Source organism: Camellia sinensis, chromosome 9 (genome assembly GCF_055761805.1).
Source record: "Camellia sinensis isolate YWXY chromosome 9, ASM5576180v1, whole genome shotgun sequence".
NCBI classification, from domain to species: domain Eukaryota; kingdom Viridiplantae; phylum Streptophyta; class Magnoliopsida; order Ericales; family Theaceae; genus Camellia; species Camellia sinensis.
In genome coordinates, this window is record NC_138969.1 from 200688044 (window position 1) to 200702474 (window position 14431).

Sequence of the window (14431 nt, forward strand, 5' to 3'; positions counted from 1 at the left end):
AGCACCTAGTGAAACACCTTCACTACTGAGCTGAGGTTCTTGGAGGTTGCATTTGAGTGGTTTAAGCTTCGTTTTTTCCTCTGAAGTTGCTATTCTAAAGAGGTTCTTCAAGGGTGAGTCTTTTACCTCTTTAAAGCTTTGTTTTCATAGCTTATTTGGCCCTATTTGCATGCTTCTTTTGGCTTAACTTTCAACTATAAAAAGCTTCATTTTTAAGTTTTAAAAGTGTTTGTTTGAGGCCTCTTTGGTATTGGGGGTGGTATACCCCATTTTGTGCCTTGTTGGCCTTGCTTTGGGCCATCTCTTTTAGGCCTTTGGATCACCTTTGTTTGGCCTCTTCACCACTGAAATCTAGAGGAATTTCAGTGGTGGAAAAGTGGTTTTGAGGTCCCAAATAGGAGGGGGTTGTCCCCTCTCCTCTTCTCTTGTTTACTTGTGTTGGTGGCTCACCAAAAGAGCATGTAGTTCTATCTTCTTGAGGCTTTGTTTGAGCACTTTTTTGTGACCCTTTAGACCTTCCATGACTCTATTTTTGGCTATCTTGGTCACCTCTTGCATGCTTCTTGTTTGTGTAGTGTAATCCTACTTGTGGCTCATCAAAGTAGCATGTTTGTTAAGCTTGTTTTGGCTCCATCTTAGCATGTCTTAGGCATTATTTTAGCACGTTATAGCTCTGTCTAGGGTTGGTTTGATAGCCTCTTTCATGCTCCTTGCACTTGTAGTGCATTTCCATTCACTAGCCTAACATGTATCATGCTTTTGACCATTATTCTAGCATGCTTTTGGCTCTACTCCAGGAAGCTTTTACTCATGTTTTACCATGCTTAAGCTCTATTTTATGTTGTTTTGTTCATGCATGCCTTGCTTTGTATAGCCATAGTGCAATCTTGCTCACTAACTTTGAGTTTCCAAGTTACTAGCATGCATTGCTTGGGCTATTTGTATGATTTAGCATCATTTGGAGAGTCATGCTTTATGCCTTGGTAATGGCCTCACTTGTATGCCATCTTGCCTAAGCTTTTGGGCTACCATTTCAGTATGTACTTGGTCTTATTTTGCCATGTTACAACTCTGATTTTTGTTGGTGAAGTCATCTCATGCTTGGTTTTGGTAGATGTAGTGTAATCTTCCTCATTGGCCTTGTATGCTCCATGCTTCCGCCTCTAATTCTAGCATATGTTGGCTATGTTCAAGCATGTTTTTGGTCTTGTTTTGACCTGCCTTGGGACTGTTTTGAGTCATCTTGGCCCTTTGGGGCTTGCTTGATATGGCCATGGTGCAAGTCCCTTTGCTCGCCTTAAGTTTTGAGCCTCTTAGCATGCTATGCTTGTGTTATGTACATGATTTGACATCATTCCTTACATGATTTCAGAGCCTATTTCATTGCCACACTCTCACATTTTCCACTTCTTCAATGTGTTTGAGAGTTGTTGTCTTCATGCCTTGTTCGTGAACCAATGTGTATGCACACCTGTATTTGCTTTTGGACTTCATTTTCAGCATGTTTTGGACATTGTCTTGGCATGCATGAGGCTTGTTTGAGGTTGGTTTGGTCCATTGAGTATTGCATTACATAGCCCTTGGCATGTTCATGTTGTTTGTATGTTGTTGCATTGCATTGCATTATGTTAGCATGTTGTGTGTTGCATTGTGTTTGGGTTGGACGTCAATCCAAACACGAGGAATGTCGCACGTTTCATACTCAAAGTGATGAAACGTGCCTCATTCCTTAGGTCACTGACACCTTTGACCATGTATGATAAGGTGGAGGTTCATCGAGTCTTATGTCTTATTTGTGTGCATTCATTAACATTGATTTGTGCAACTCGGCCTCTTTGGCCATCATGCATCGAGATACGTGATTGGTGGCTCGAGAGCCGAGCACTACACTCCTTTGAGCATGAGACATGATAAGGAGTGTGGTTGCACACACATTTTCTTGCAAATACACTGCCATGCCTCTGTTAGTGCTCTGGTGCAGCAAAAAGAGAAATTGCAGGAATTAGTGGCCGACCGACCATCAAAGTTGCCGACCGGCCATCAAAGGCTGCCAATCAGCTATCAAAAATAGTCGATGACCATTAACCTTGGCCAATGGCCATTCCTCTTGGCCGACCACCCCTCAGCATGTTCTTAAGGTGGATCAGAAGCATATTGGAAATTGGCACAATTTTTAGAAGTACAAAAGAGTGCAAACAGAGGCATCATGAGGCACGGTAGTGGATTTCTGAGCGAAGCCAGCGGAGCATGCGTGCAACCCTCGTCACGAGGCCATTTCAGTGCTTTTGTTAACTTGGAGTAAACTGTTATTTTATTTATAAAAGTGTTGTAATTAATTAGTTAATGTGTTTAATTAATTGATTCATTTTGTAATAATTAGTCTAATTAGTTTAATTAGATTAGTTAATTAGCTTAGCTTATTCATTCGGACCCTCCGTCGAGAGGGCAAATGTTGTAATCAGCGTGCGTGTGTGTGATGCATGTCTTCCAACCCCCATTTCTTTTTCCCTTTTACTTACCAGCTTTTGATGGCTAGTTTTAGAGCATATTTCAGTTAGCATACTTATGCTTTACATGCGTGCATCCATTCATCTGTCTTGCATGCACCGAGCTCAACGCATCATACAAACTGCATTGTATTTCAATACCAATTTGAATACGTGTTATCAAGTTGCATTCACATGACATCTTAGAATAGCAGAGCCTATCTTAGTTGCATTTTTCATGTGTTGCATTAGGCATTCTTAACATAGCTAGGATCATGCATGATTACTAACTAGCTTCTGTTTTTGCTCGGAGTACTAGGTAAGCTTTTATGCTTTAGGATCCTTGCATATATGTAAGTGTTGCCATGTCAGCATGCTTGCCATGAGGCTATTTGCTTAAATGATAAAACTGTGTGAATGCCTGTGGATGAAGGCTTTATTGCTTGAATTGGAACAATTCATTGAAATGTGAGTTTTAAGCCCACTTGAAGTGGCAAAATCACCATGTTTTCTAAGCCCACTTGAGGGTGGCAAATCCATGACTTAGCCTACTTGCGGGTAGCACTTCCAAACCATTTTCGAAAAACAAACATGAGATGTTTTGTTCCAACTTGAGTGATTTAGTCTATACTTGTATGCTGTGCGCATCACATAGTAAATTAGATTAATAACTGAAATAAAAACGCATGTGTTTTCAAAAAACAACATATCATGTCAGTAGAGGCCGGTCTTTGATCGGGCAAGCGGGGGTGCTCATTTCAGGACCTTCCCCTCTCTTACCTAAGTTCCCGAGCCGAGGCAACTTTGGTGATGACAGACACGTGGCCTTAGGCACGAGTCAGGGTTTCCTAAATTTTTCAAAAATAAAATATTTAGGTGGCGACTCTGAAATTGGGCAAAGTAGTCCATGTTTGGCGCTTTTTGATTAAAATTGATCTTCCAAAACAATTTGTCGGATTTGGACTCTTTGGTGATTTATCAGTCTTACATTGCACTTTGTGAGCTTAGATTTAGAACCATGACACGAGTCTGAATTGTAGTTGCTAAGAACAACAATTCGCACCCTCGCGCACGGAGCGGAGTTTCAGGCGGTCTACAGGTATGCTTCTGGTCTCTTATTATGTGCATTTATCTGAGAAATGTGAAATTTCATGTGAAATTAAGTTTAATTGTGTGAATAGTATGATTATGGATTTATATCTGTTAATTATGAGAAAAATTTGTTACAATTGTGATGTTTGGAGTAGTAATCGAACGCCTTAGAAGCTTGATAATCTGAAATTGACTTCATAATAGTGATAAGCATGATTTTTAGATCATAATAAGAGTTTTTGTAAAAATCTGATTTGGAATGATTAAACTGATTAATTTATGCCTAACTCTTAAAATGAACCCTTTTAATATTTTAGTTGGTCACTTGTTATATGGTAAGACAAAAATATCTCTTGAGAGAGAGAGGGATAGAGTTGGAGAAGAAGAGAGTTAGAGAAGAAGAGGAAAGGGAAGAAGAAGATCAACAAGGAGAGATTGAACAAATTGAGAAGGATTGTGGAGGTTTGAGTTCAAGGTAAGAACAATTCACCAAAATTAACCTCTTAATTGAATTTCCTTTTATTTTATGTAAGCTAGGGTTTGTAAAAAGGATTTGTTCATGATGGTTGGTAATTGAGAAGATGCCTCTAATCTTTTTGTTATTTTGAGGTAATTTGAGCTACATGGATAAATTACATCTTGGTCTTTTATTTTTCTTGTTGAACTCACGTGGTTGTATATATATATATATAGTTCATATACCAAATATAATCATAAATATAAGAGTATTGAATTGTTCATATGCAATTGAAGAGGATTGACTTAATTGAACTTGTGATTCATGGTTATTGTGGGGTTATACACTTGTGATCCATGTTATTGTGATGTTAAGCTATAATCCATGTTATTGCATTAATTTCCCCTATTTTGTGCCTTGTCATGTGTTTACCAAGTTAAAGAGTTGCCTTGATTCGAAGTGTGCAAAACAGGGGTAACGACCGCACTAACGACAGCACGTGTGTTTGGAACTTGTAAGATGTTCATAAATTAAATGGAAGTTAAACGAATCGAATGTTGATTCAAGGGAAATAGACTAATGTATGAATTGCATTTGTGTGTAGGTTCCATCCCAGAAGGGACCATCGCTCCGCCACAGCATTATGAGTAATAGTACTGTAGTAATATGTTTAATTACTGTTGTTCGTTACCATTAGCATATCGTTATTCATGAATGAACTATGCTCTCACGTAAGGAACAATTAGAAAGTATGTGTGACATTAGATAAGGAAATTCTTATGGACCAGAGGTCATTCTGTTTTGTTATTGCTGGGCCCAAGGCCGTTTAGACATAAGTTACATCTTGTTAGCAACTCTAAGACTGAGGGAGGTGATGACATACCGATGTCTCACCGACCCTAATATGATTCGAATTGATTATGATTTATGGCCGGAGGCCAAGAGAGGTAGTGTACATGTCGATGTTCTACCTACCCTCCAATATGTGGACAGCTGTCGAGATGTGGGCCTGAGGCCGTTTTGTACAACATGTTGGGCCTAAGGCCGTTCTGCATGATTTTGGGCCTGAGGCCATTTTGTACATATATTGGGCCCAAGGCCGTTATGGAAACATTTACAGAGCAAGATCAAACATGTGACCTATGTGTCATATGCACTGTAATTCATGTTTATTCAGTTGAGCTTTCTATGTACTATTATTCACTGAGCCTTGCTCACTCTGTGTTATGTCTGTCTCTGTAGATAACCAGCTTGGAGGTCAGTCCTAGTCTAGCCTTAACAGCTTTTCTTTTGTCAATCCCCGTAGTGTCCAAGTCGTTAAATAAAGCTCTTTTTTTTTTTTTTTTTTTTTTTTTTTTTTTTTTTTTTGCGGAGTTCCTCTCATAGCTTATGACTTTAGTCATTAGCCTTTTGTCAAATATTGTTAAGCATGTGTAACCTTTACTTTCAACGCTTTGGTTATACCCCAGATGCGGGGTTGGGACTGTATATATGTAGGTGTGTGACTGTCTCTATGTGTATGCTCATTATGTGTTGGGCTTTTTGGTGAAATGTTTGGTGATCCTGGCATGTAAGCATTAGCTCAATGGATGTTGTTTTAATTTGATGATCACTTCCGTTCAGGCCCCATATTTTTATAAATGTTGAGTCTTAAGACTGTTATCGAGTTAGTCATGCCCAAACTTTTAGGGGCGAGTTCGGGGTGTGACACCACTCCTGCCCTCGTTCCTTGACAGCTTGAACTCCCATAAACAAACAGACGAAATGAGTTGCCGATGTAGATATCGCAGGGCTTGGGTTTTTCTTCTTTCTTCTGCTCTACTATGGGGTTTTTCATTCCCAACTAGGTCTCTTCTTGTTCCCCTAGACACCCTAAGCCGCGGCTTACCCGACCCCGGTGTGAGATGGCACCAGGTGTGAACTCGGCCACAAAGTCGGCCAGAACCTAGCCTTTGATTGTCATTCTGGGCCTAAACTCTAAGTCATATTGGCCCAATACTATTGCCCATCTGGCTATCCTTCCTGTCAGATCTCCTTGCTACAATAGGGACTTCAAGGGATGTTCAATCAACACCACAATTTCGTGGACCTGGAAAGAATGATTCAACTTTTTGGAAGCCATCACTAAAGCCAGTGTTAGTTTCTCCAGGGGTAAGTACTTGGTCTCTACGCCTACTAGGGTTTTACTCACATAGTATACTGTCATTTGTTCTCCCTTCTCTTATCTGATTATCACTGCACTCGCTGCATGCTCTGAAATGACCAAGTATAAGAATAGTTCATCTCCAGGTACTGGATTTGACAGAACTAGAACTGTTGTCAGGTACTTTTTTAAGTCGGCCAAGGCGATTTCGCATTGCTTTGTCCACAAGAAATCTGTGGCATTTTTTAACAAACTGAAAAATGGTTTACACTTATCTGAACTTCTGCTTATAAATTCGTTCAGAGCTATGGCCCTTCCAGTCAACATCTGTGCTTGTTTTGTCGATGTTGGACTTTTCAAGTCCAGGATGGCCTTGATTTGATCTGGGCTTGCCTCAATGCCCCTTCTGGTAACCAAGTATCCCAGGAGCTTACCAGACCTAACTCCAAATGCACATTTCGAAGCATTGAGTTAGAGCTGATATGTTATAAGGATATCAAAAACTATTTTTAAGTCGGCCAGGTAATTCTCAGGTTCTTTGGTCTTCACGACCATGTCATCAATGTACACTTCTACTGTTTTGCCAATCAGATGTCTGAACATCTTGGTCAGCAACCTCTGGTAGGTTGCTCTTGCATTTTCAACCCGAAAGGCATCACTCTGTAGCAATACAACCCTTTTGGGGTGATAAATGTAGTCTTCTCCTTGTCGGGGGGATACATTGTTATCTAATGGTATCCCATGTAAGGGTCCAGGAAGCTCATCATTCCATGCCCTGAAAGTGGCATCTACTAATTGATCGATCTTGGAAAGTGGGAAACTGTCTTTAGGACAAGCCTTATTCAGGCTGGCGAAGTCCACGCAGACCCTCCACTTCCCATTCTTCTTTTTTCACAATAATTGTGTTTGATAACCAAGTTGGGTAGTTTACCTCCCGAATGGCTCTGGCCTCCAACAATTTATCCACTTCCTCATCTACTGCCTCCACATGAACCAACATCGGCCTCCTTACTCACTGAGTGACATGTTTAGCCGACCTGTCTACATTTAGTCTATGGCAAGTGACCTCGAGATCAATGCTAGGTATCTCGTATGGCGTCCAGGAAAACATCTCTATGTTTGCTCACAAGAATGACTCTAACTCCCTTTCCTCCTCCTCGGCCAGTCTTGTACCGAGAAGGAAGAAGCGCTCTTTATCACCTTGTTGGACCAGAATTTTCTTTAAGGCTTCCTTGCTTTTGTCGGCCGGCTCTTTACCGACATCATCTAGGACCTTCATGTCCTCGTCCTCAATTTCTACTATTTCTACCTTTCGCACGTTGCAGGTGGATTTCATTACTGCCATGGAGCAATTCTTTGCCTACACTTGATCCCCTCTAACCTCCTCAATTCCATGCTCTATTGGGAACCACAACAGCTAGTGCAGTGTTGAGAGAACAACCGTCATTGCGTGTAACCATGGCCTCCCCAGAATAACATTATAAGGGGAAGGGGTGTCAATTACTGTGAATTATATACTTACCTTCTTTGTGCCTGCCTGTACTTTCAAATTCATTGCTCCTAGGGGGCCATGTCGGCGTTTCATTGAACCCGACCATTGGGCTGTTGGACTGCTCCAAATCATCTTGGTGAAGGCCGAGCTCCTTATAACATCTGACATACATGATGTCACAAGAGCTGCCTTGGTCAATCAGAATACGCCTTACCTGGCATTTTCCAATTTTGAGGGTTACTACTAGAGCAACGTTGTGCGGATGTTACACCATGTCTAGGTTTGCTTCAGTAAAGAACACCATTGGTCCCTAGCACTCGTTTGTCCTAGGCCTCTTTTGCTGGACCTGATACACATGCTGTAAGTGCTTCACCCTTTAAGTCTCCCTACGTACCTCGTTCTCATTGACCCTCGAGTGAATCACATTGATCACTCAAGGTCGGTTTGCTTGCCGTTGTGGTGCTGCTGGTGCTTGGGGCAGTCTCGCCTGTTTTTCTCTCGTTCTGGCCTCATCTACTAGGTCCCTCAAGTGACATTGTCTGACCAGATCTTCTAAATGTGCCTTTAGGGCTCTGCAACCCTGAGTTAGGTGTGCATCTTTATTGTGGTAAGCACAGTGTTTCCCTAGACTTCTCTTCATAAATTCGCCAGGGATCCTTTTCGGCGCTCTGTAGTACAGCTGGTTCCTGATCGTTTCTAGTACTTTATAAATCGGGATCCGGAACATAGTGGTGACTGCTTGTGCAGCCCTTAGTCATGTTTCTTATCTATTAAATCCAGTATTACCTCGGCCTCGCTTTGGCGAGCCGTTTCTCTTTTCCTGCTTCGGTGCCTTTGCTCCTGGTGTATCCTCTTTTGCTTTGGCATATTTCTTGATCCTTGCCATGAGCTCCTTCATACTCTTTGGCAAAGTCTTTGCTAATGACTTTCAAAGCATGCAGTCATCCTCCAGGCCGTTCTTAAAAGACATGATCGCTAACTCCTAGTTACATCCTGGTATTCGGTTGAACACCTCATAATACCTTTTGGCATAAGCCCTGAGGCTTTCACCTTCGCTAATTTTCAGAGCCATTAGGGAGTCTACCCTCAATGGTTGTAATTTGTTTGTAACAAACCTGTCCACAAACATCTCGGTCAGGCCTTCCCAACTCTTCACAGTTCCTTTCGGCAACTTGTGAAACCAATCTGATGCAATTTCCCCAAAGGATGAGGGGAATACCTTGCAGAGCAATGGTTTATTCCCGGTATACAGTGCCATTGAATTTAGGTATAAGCCGACGTGCAAGTTCGAATTTGACTTACCGTTATATATCTGGAACCTCGGCATAACTTATCCAGCTCTATTGAGAATGGCGTTCTCGGCTTGACAGGTGATATGACCTCGGCATTCTGCCTTTTCCTCTAGAGGTAGTCTCGCAAATCCTCCTTAGTCCGACCAGGGGCTCGGCTATCAACGGATTTCAGTCTCTTTGGTGCGCTACTCCTAGTGTCGTTATGTGTCCTTTTGGACTTCTCTTCATTTACTGTATCAAAGCAAAGTTCCTTCCCCTGAACGTGCTAATGTTCTTTGACATAAGTTCCCCTAGTATGAGGTGTCCTTTGAGACTCTTCCCTCATTGATTCTGCTCGCCTGGCGTCCTGCGAAGACTGATGTGACCGTTCCTTCACTTTGTCATGCTGAAGAACTACCGGGATTGCTTTCTGTCCCCTTTTCTGGGCATTATTCATTGTCGCTGGAATCAGCGTACCCTTCAATGAAAACGGTGGTTGCATGACGTTGTTTTGCATCATGAAGTTGACAACCGATTGTAAGTCTGCCAACTTGTTTGCCATTCCCTTTATCTCGCCGTCCCTCCTCAGGCATCTATCTTTCCATTCCTAGAGGTCGCTTTCGTTGTAATAATCATCTCGGCCTGCTTTTTTCGGTGCGTCTCCTTCTTGGCTGATGTCTTTCTCCCCGGGATTTTGATCCTGTGTTCCTTCGTTATGGTTTTCTTCCTCCATGTTTGGATTAGCATGCTTACTACTCCCACTAGGGATGTCGTCCCCGATCTTTTCTTTTTGCCCATTGTTGGCCATCTATTCTCCTTACGCTCCCACAGACAGTGCCAAATTGTGGGTGCTAATTTCTGACCACATAACCAAACATGGAACTCAGTTGGAGAGCACCGGCAGAATAGACAAAGCCCAAACAACCTGTCATAGAAAGATAAGAATCCGGCGGTGGTTCGTCCACCTGAGGGCACTCCGACGATCAAGTCAGTAATTAGATATCTCTCAAAGATAACCAATAGTGCTTAACTCACTAGACAGAACATAAAAAGCATACCTTAGACCCACGAGGGTGCCTTGTTTTTATAGCCGACACTGACCTGATCCTTGTAGAAGCCTTACTTCAATGGACTCAGACTCAATGCTTATCTTGGATCCTCAGTTAGATAGGGATAAACTCCTTAAGAGCTTTATCTTTATCCAGACTAAGATCCTCCCTAGTTCTAGGACTCTTGTCCCTTATCCGCTTATCTCAGATTTCGATATTTTCGCAGATGACCTTGGTCTGACCAAGATCATGTCGGCAAGTGACTAGGCCACGTGGCACCTCGGCTGACACTTCGGCGTCCCCTTGACCACATGTTGTCATCCACAAAATATGCCCCTTCAGTTATCTAGTCAAACCATTGTTGGAAGTGGCTTTCCTTTCTTGTCCCATATTGGATAGGTTGGCATTGTGGAATGGTGGTGCTGTAGTGAACCCAACTAGATACTTTCCTTGTCTAATTTCCAATCTCAATTTATTGGAATTGGAGAGATGGGGATTGGGTAATTATATAGGCAAGGTTAAAATTGTAGTTGTTAGATTTGAATGTGAGAAAACTATGTTTAGATGAGTTTTGATTTACAATGCTAGAACCCTTTACAAGGTGAAATCTTCTTTGTCCTAGAAGTGCATAAAAGTTCATATCTTTTGCAAATAAATTTCTTGTTTTGCTAGTTGTACTTCTAGACGGTCAAGTCAGAGCTTTGGTTTTTTCATGTTGTCAAAGAGTTGAACAATGGTTTTTTCATGTTGTCAAAAAGTTGAACAATGAAAATAGATGGCGAGTGCCTGATCGAATTGATCGGGTCATGTAGGAACAAGGTTTAAGTCTACTAGTCTGTTAGGATGTCTCAGCTGCATACATCACTGCACTTCCACTTGACACCTATCGTAATGATAAACGGCTCGTCTCGCTGTGACCTTCTCTTGAATTCTCAAAACTTCTGCCACTCCATCCCCGCAGGGGTAGAGAACATGTCGCTGTCTTGGTTGTGCTACCGGAGGCTTTGGGGAAGTCGGAATAGGATAACACTCATCTTAGGGTGGCTTACTACTTAGATGCTTTCAGCAGTTATCCGCTCCGCACTTGGCTACCCAGCGTTTACTGTGGGCACGATAACTAGTACACTAGATGTGCGTCATTCCCAATCCTCTTGTACTAGGGAAAGGTCCTCTCAGTGCTCTAACGCCCACACCAGATATGGACCGAATTGTCTTACGACGTTCTGAACCCAGCTTACATACTGCTTTAATGGGCGAATAGCCCAACCCTTGGAACATACTACAGCTCCAGGTGGCGAAGAGCTGATATCGAGGTACCAAACCTTCTCGTCGATGTGAGCTCTTGGGAAAGATTACCCTGTTATCCTTAGAGTAACTTTTATCCGTTGAGCGACAGCCCTTCCACTTGGCACCGTCAGATCACTAAGCCTGACTTTCGTCCCTGCTCGACGGGTGGGTCTTGCAATCAAGTTCCCTTCTGCCTTTGCACTTAAGGGCCAATCTCCGTTCGGCCCGAGGAAACCTTTGCACGCCTTCGTTACCTTTTGGGAGGTGTACACCCCATAGAAACTATCTACCTAAGACTGTCCCTTGGCTCGTAGGTCTTGACACAAGGTTAGAATTCTAGCTCTTCCAGAGTGGTATCTCACTGATGGCTCGAGCCCCCTCGAAAGGGGGCCTTCTTCGCCCTCCACCTAAGCTGCACAGGAAAGACCCAAAGCCAATCTCAGGAAACAGTAAAATTTCATAGGGTCTTTCTGTCCAGGTGCAATGTCACGACCCAAACCCGTCCTTATAGGTTTAGCGTCGTAACCGGCCAGTAATACTTGGACTACCGAAGGCCTCTTAACAATTAGACTTATAATTAGGGGCTGTGGAAGTAAATTCATAAAAAGAAACATACATAGTCCATCGAGCTGTGTAGACATACATAGGACTGAAAATATTAAACATTTATAGATATACGAGTGACGTTAAAAGATACAGTATTTACACATCACTTCATACACATATAAAAGAAAAACTTGTCCATGGAGCAAAAGGAACAGTCTTATACATCTATAATAACACAACCACAAGACTTGACTTGATCTGGAACTTCCTCGTGAGGCGCAAAAGGTGGCTGACAAACACAAAAATGCTTCAGGCATCATCTCAAGCCTGATCACGAGTTTGCTCATCTACATACATAATAAATAACTAATGAGCAAAGGCCCAGTGAATAATAACAAAGTAAAGGGGTAAGTGAATGATGTTCCATAACCATTTCTGAAACCAAAGTTTACGTTTGTATTCTCATTCTGCGTATATATATAAAAATCAGAGTTCATGCTTAGTCTTGCATAGTGCATCCGTTAGCGCTAACAGATCATATACAGAGTATCATAAATCATACTTGTCAGTTCTATAGAAGAACCTCCGGCCGGGTAAGGATAACTTGTCAGTTCCATAAAGAAACTTCCGGACTGAGAATGGATAACTTGTCAGTTCTACCTAGGAACCTCCAACCTGGTACAAATAGCTTGTCAGTTCCATAAGGAACCTCCGGCACCAGGAGCTTCTAACACACTTGAATCATAGCATATTGTCACAAATGCTTGTTAGACTTGGACAATCATTCATGGTATAAAACATGACATTTCATAGAACAGATCTCATTTCATATACAGAAAATAATTTACTTGAACATAGCTTTACTAAGTTATTACTCATAGATAATAGATGTTCCAAGTAAACAAACTGAGTAGGCAATTCAGCTTCCTTGTGGTGTGTGACCTAGACAGCATGACAGATACATATATTGAAACACACGTTTGGATTACACACAACTTATTTCATTTGTTCTTAGTGTGTTTCTACCATTTATCCTCATTATGGTGTCTTAATCTTGGCCTAGGAATGCATAGGATGAAATGAGGATGCAAAATTGCACTTGAAAACATTTTCCAAAACTTGCTAAAAACAGGGTCCACGCTCGAGCGTGGCTTTCCTCGCTCGAGCGGTCTGCGAACTTTGAAAAAGTACTGGTTGCTTGATTTTCACGCTCGACGGGCGCTCGATCCTCGCTCGAGTGTGAGACTTAGACCCTCGCTCGAGCGTGACTTTTGTCGCTCGAGCGTGTTGCAAAACACAAGAACTTCTAAGGGCTTGTATTTTACACTCGAGCATACTTTAGGTCGCTTGAGCGGAAGTGCACGCACTCAGAGTGGTCGCTCGAGCTTGGACTTCTATGCTCGAGCGTAGATGCAAATTCTGGGATTTCCAGATTTGTTCCCAAAGCTCAAAACTCAAACCTCAAACTTTAAGCATCCAAACTTGATTTTTCTGGGCTAAAATGTGAGGAAACACTTAGAAACTCATAAAACATCATGAATTAAGGATCTTTTCAAGAAATCATGGCCCAAATAGCTTGCCAATTGTGCAAAATTCAAATTAAAATTCATGAATGATCCATGAACATGACATGCATGAATTTCTTTGACCATAAGCTTCTCAAAACATGATCAAATGTTACAAAACAACTTAAGACTTGATGAATTCCCAAAGTTAAGGTGAATTTAAGACATGCACGAGGGAATTCTTGGAAATTCAACTCAAAATGTGAGAAAATGCATGTATGGAATGACTCAATTCTCTCCAATTCTAACTATATTCTTGCATCAACCAACCTAATTCATTAGAGTTCAAGTCCTACACATCATAATTGTACACTCTTGGGGTTGAATTGTTATATAGACTTCCCAAAATGTGTGCTAGGAGTTGAATTCTTGAGTTTCCAAGCCCAATGCCTTCAATCTCTAGCAAGATCCTCTCAATCTCAAGTGTTGATATCAAATCTCACTCTTGGTCTCTTTCTTCCTCTCTCTCACATTGTAGCTCTTGGTGGCTTAAAGATGATATCAAAAAGAGGCTCAAGTGGGGTGTATAAGCCTTATGTAGGCTTGGGTAAAAGTGTAATTAATTAAGGTCAAATAAGTAGACATTAAGGGTCTGTTTGGTAACGTTTACGTTTTCAGTTTATATTTACAAAAATTTTATAAATTGGTTTTTGTTTATTTTTTTTGTTTATTTTTAGAAAAACATAAACTACAAACGCGTTTGGTAATTGACAAAATATTTTAAAAAATTTAAAAATATAAAAAAGAGTGAGAAATGACAAGTGGTGGCAAGTGGCGGCAGAAGACGGTGATGGAAAGTGGTGACGGTGGGTGGTGGGTAGCTGGTGGTGGCGGGTGGTGGCGGGTGGGGTGGTGGTGGTGGGTGAGTGGGTGACGGTGGCGGGTGGTAGTGAGTGGGTGGTGGTGGCGGGTGGTCGGTGGTGGTGGCAGGTGGGTGGCGGATGGCGGGTGGTGGTGGGTGGTGGTGGTGGGTAGATGGTGGTAGTGGTGCGTGGGTGGGTGGGTGGTGGTGGTGGATGGGTGGGTGACGGTGGCAGGTGGTG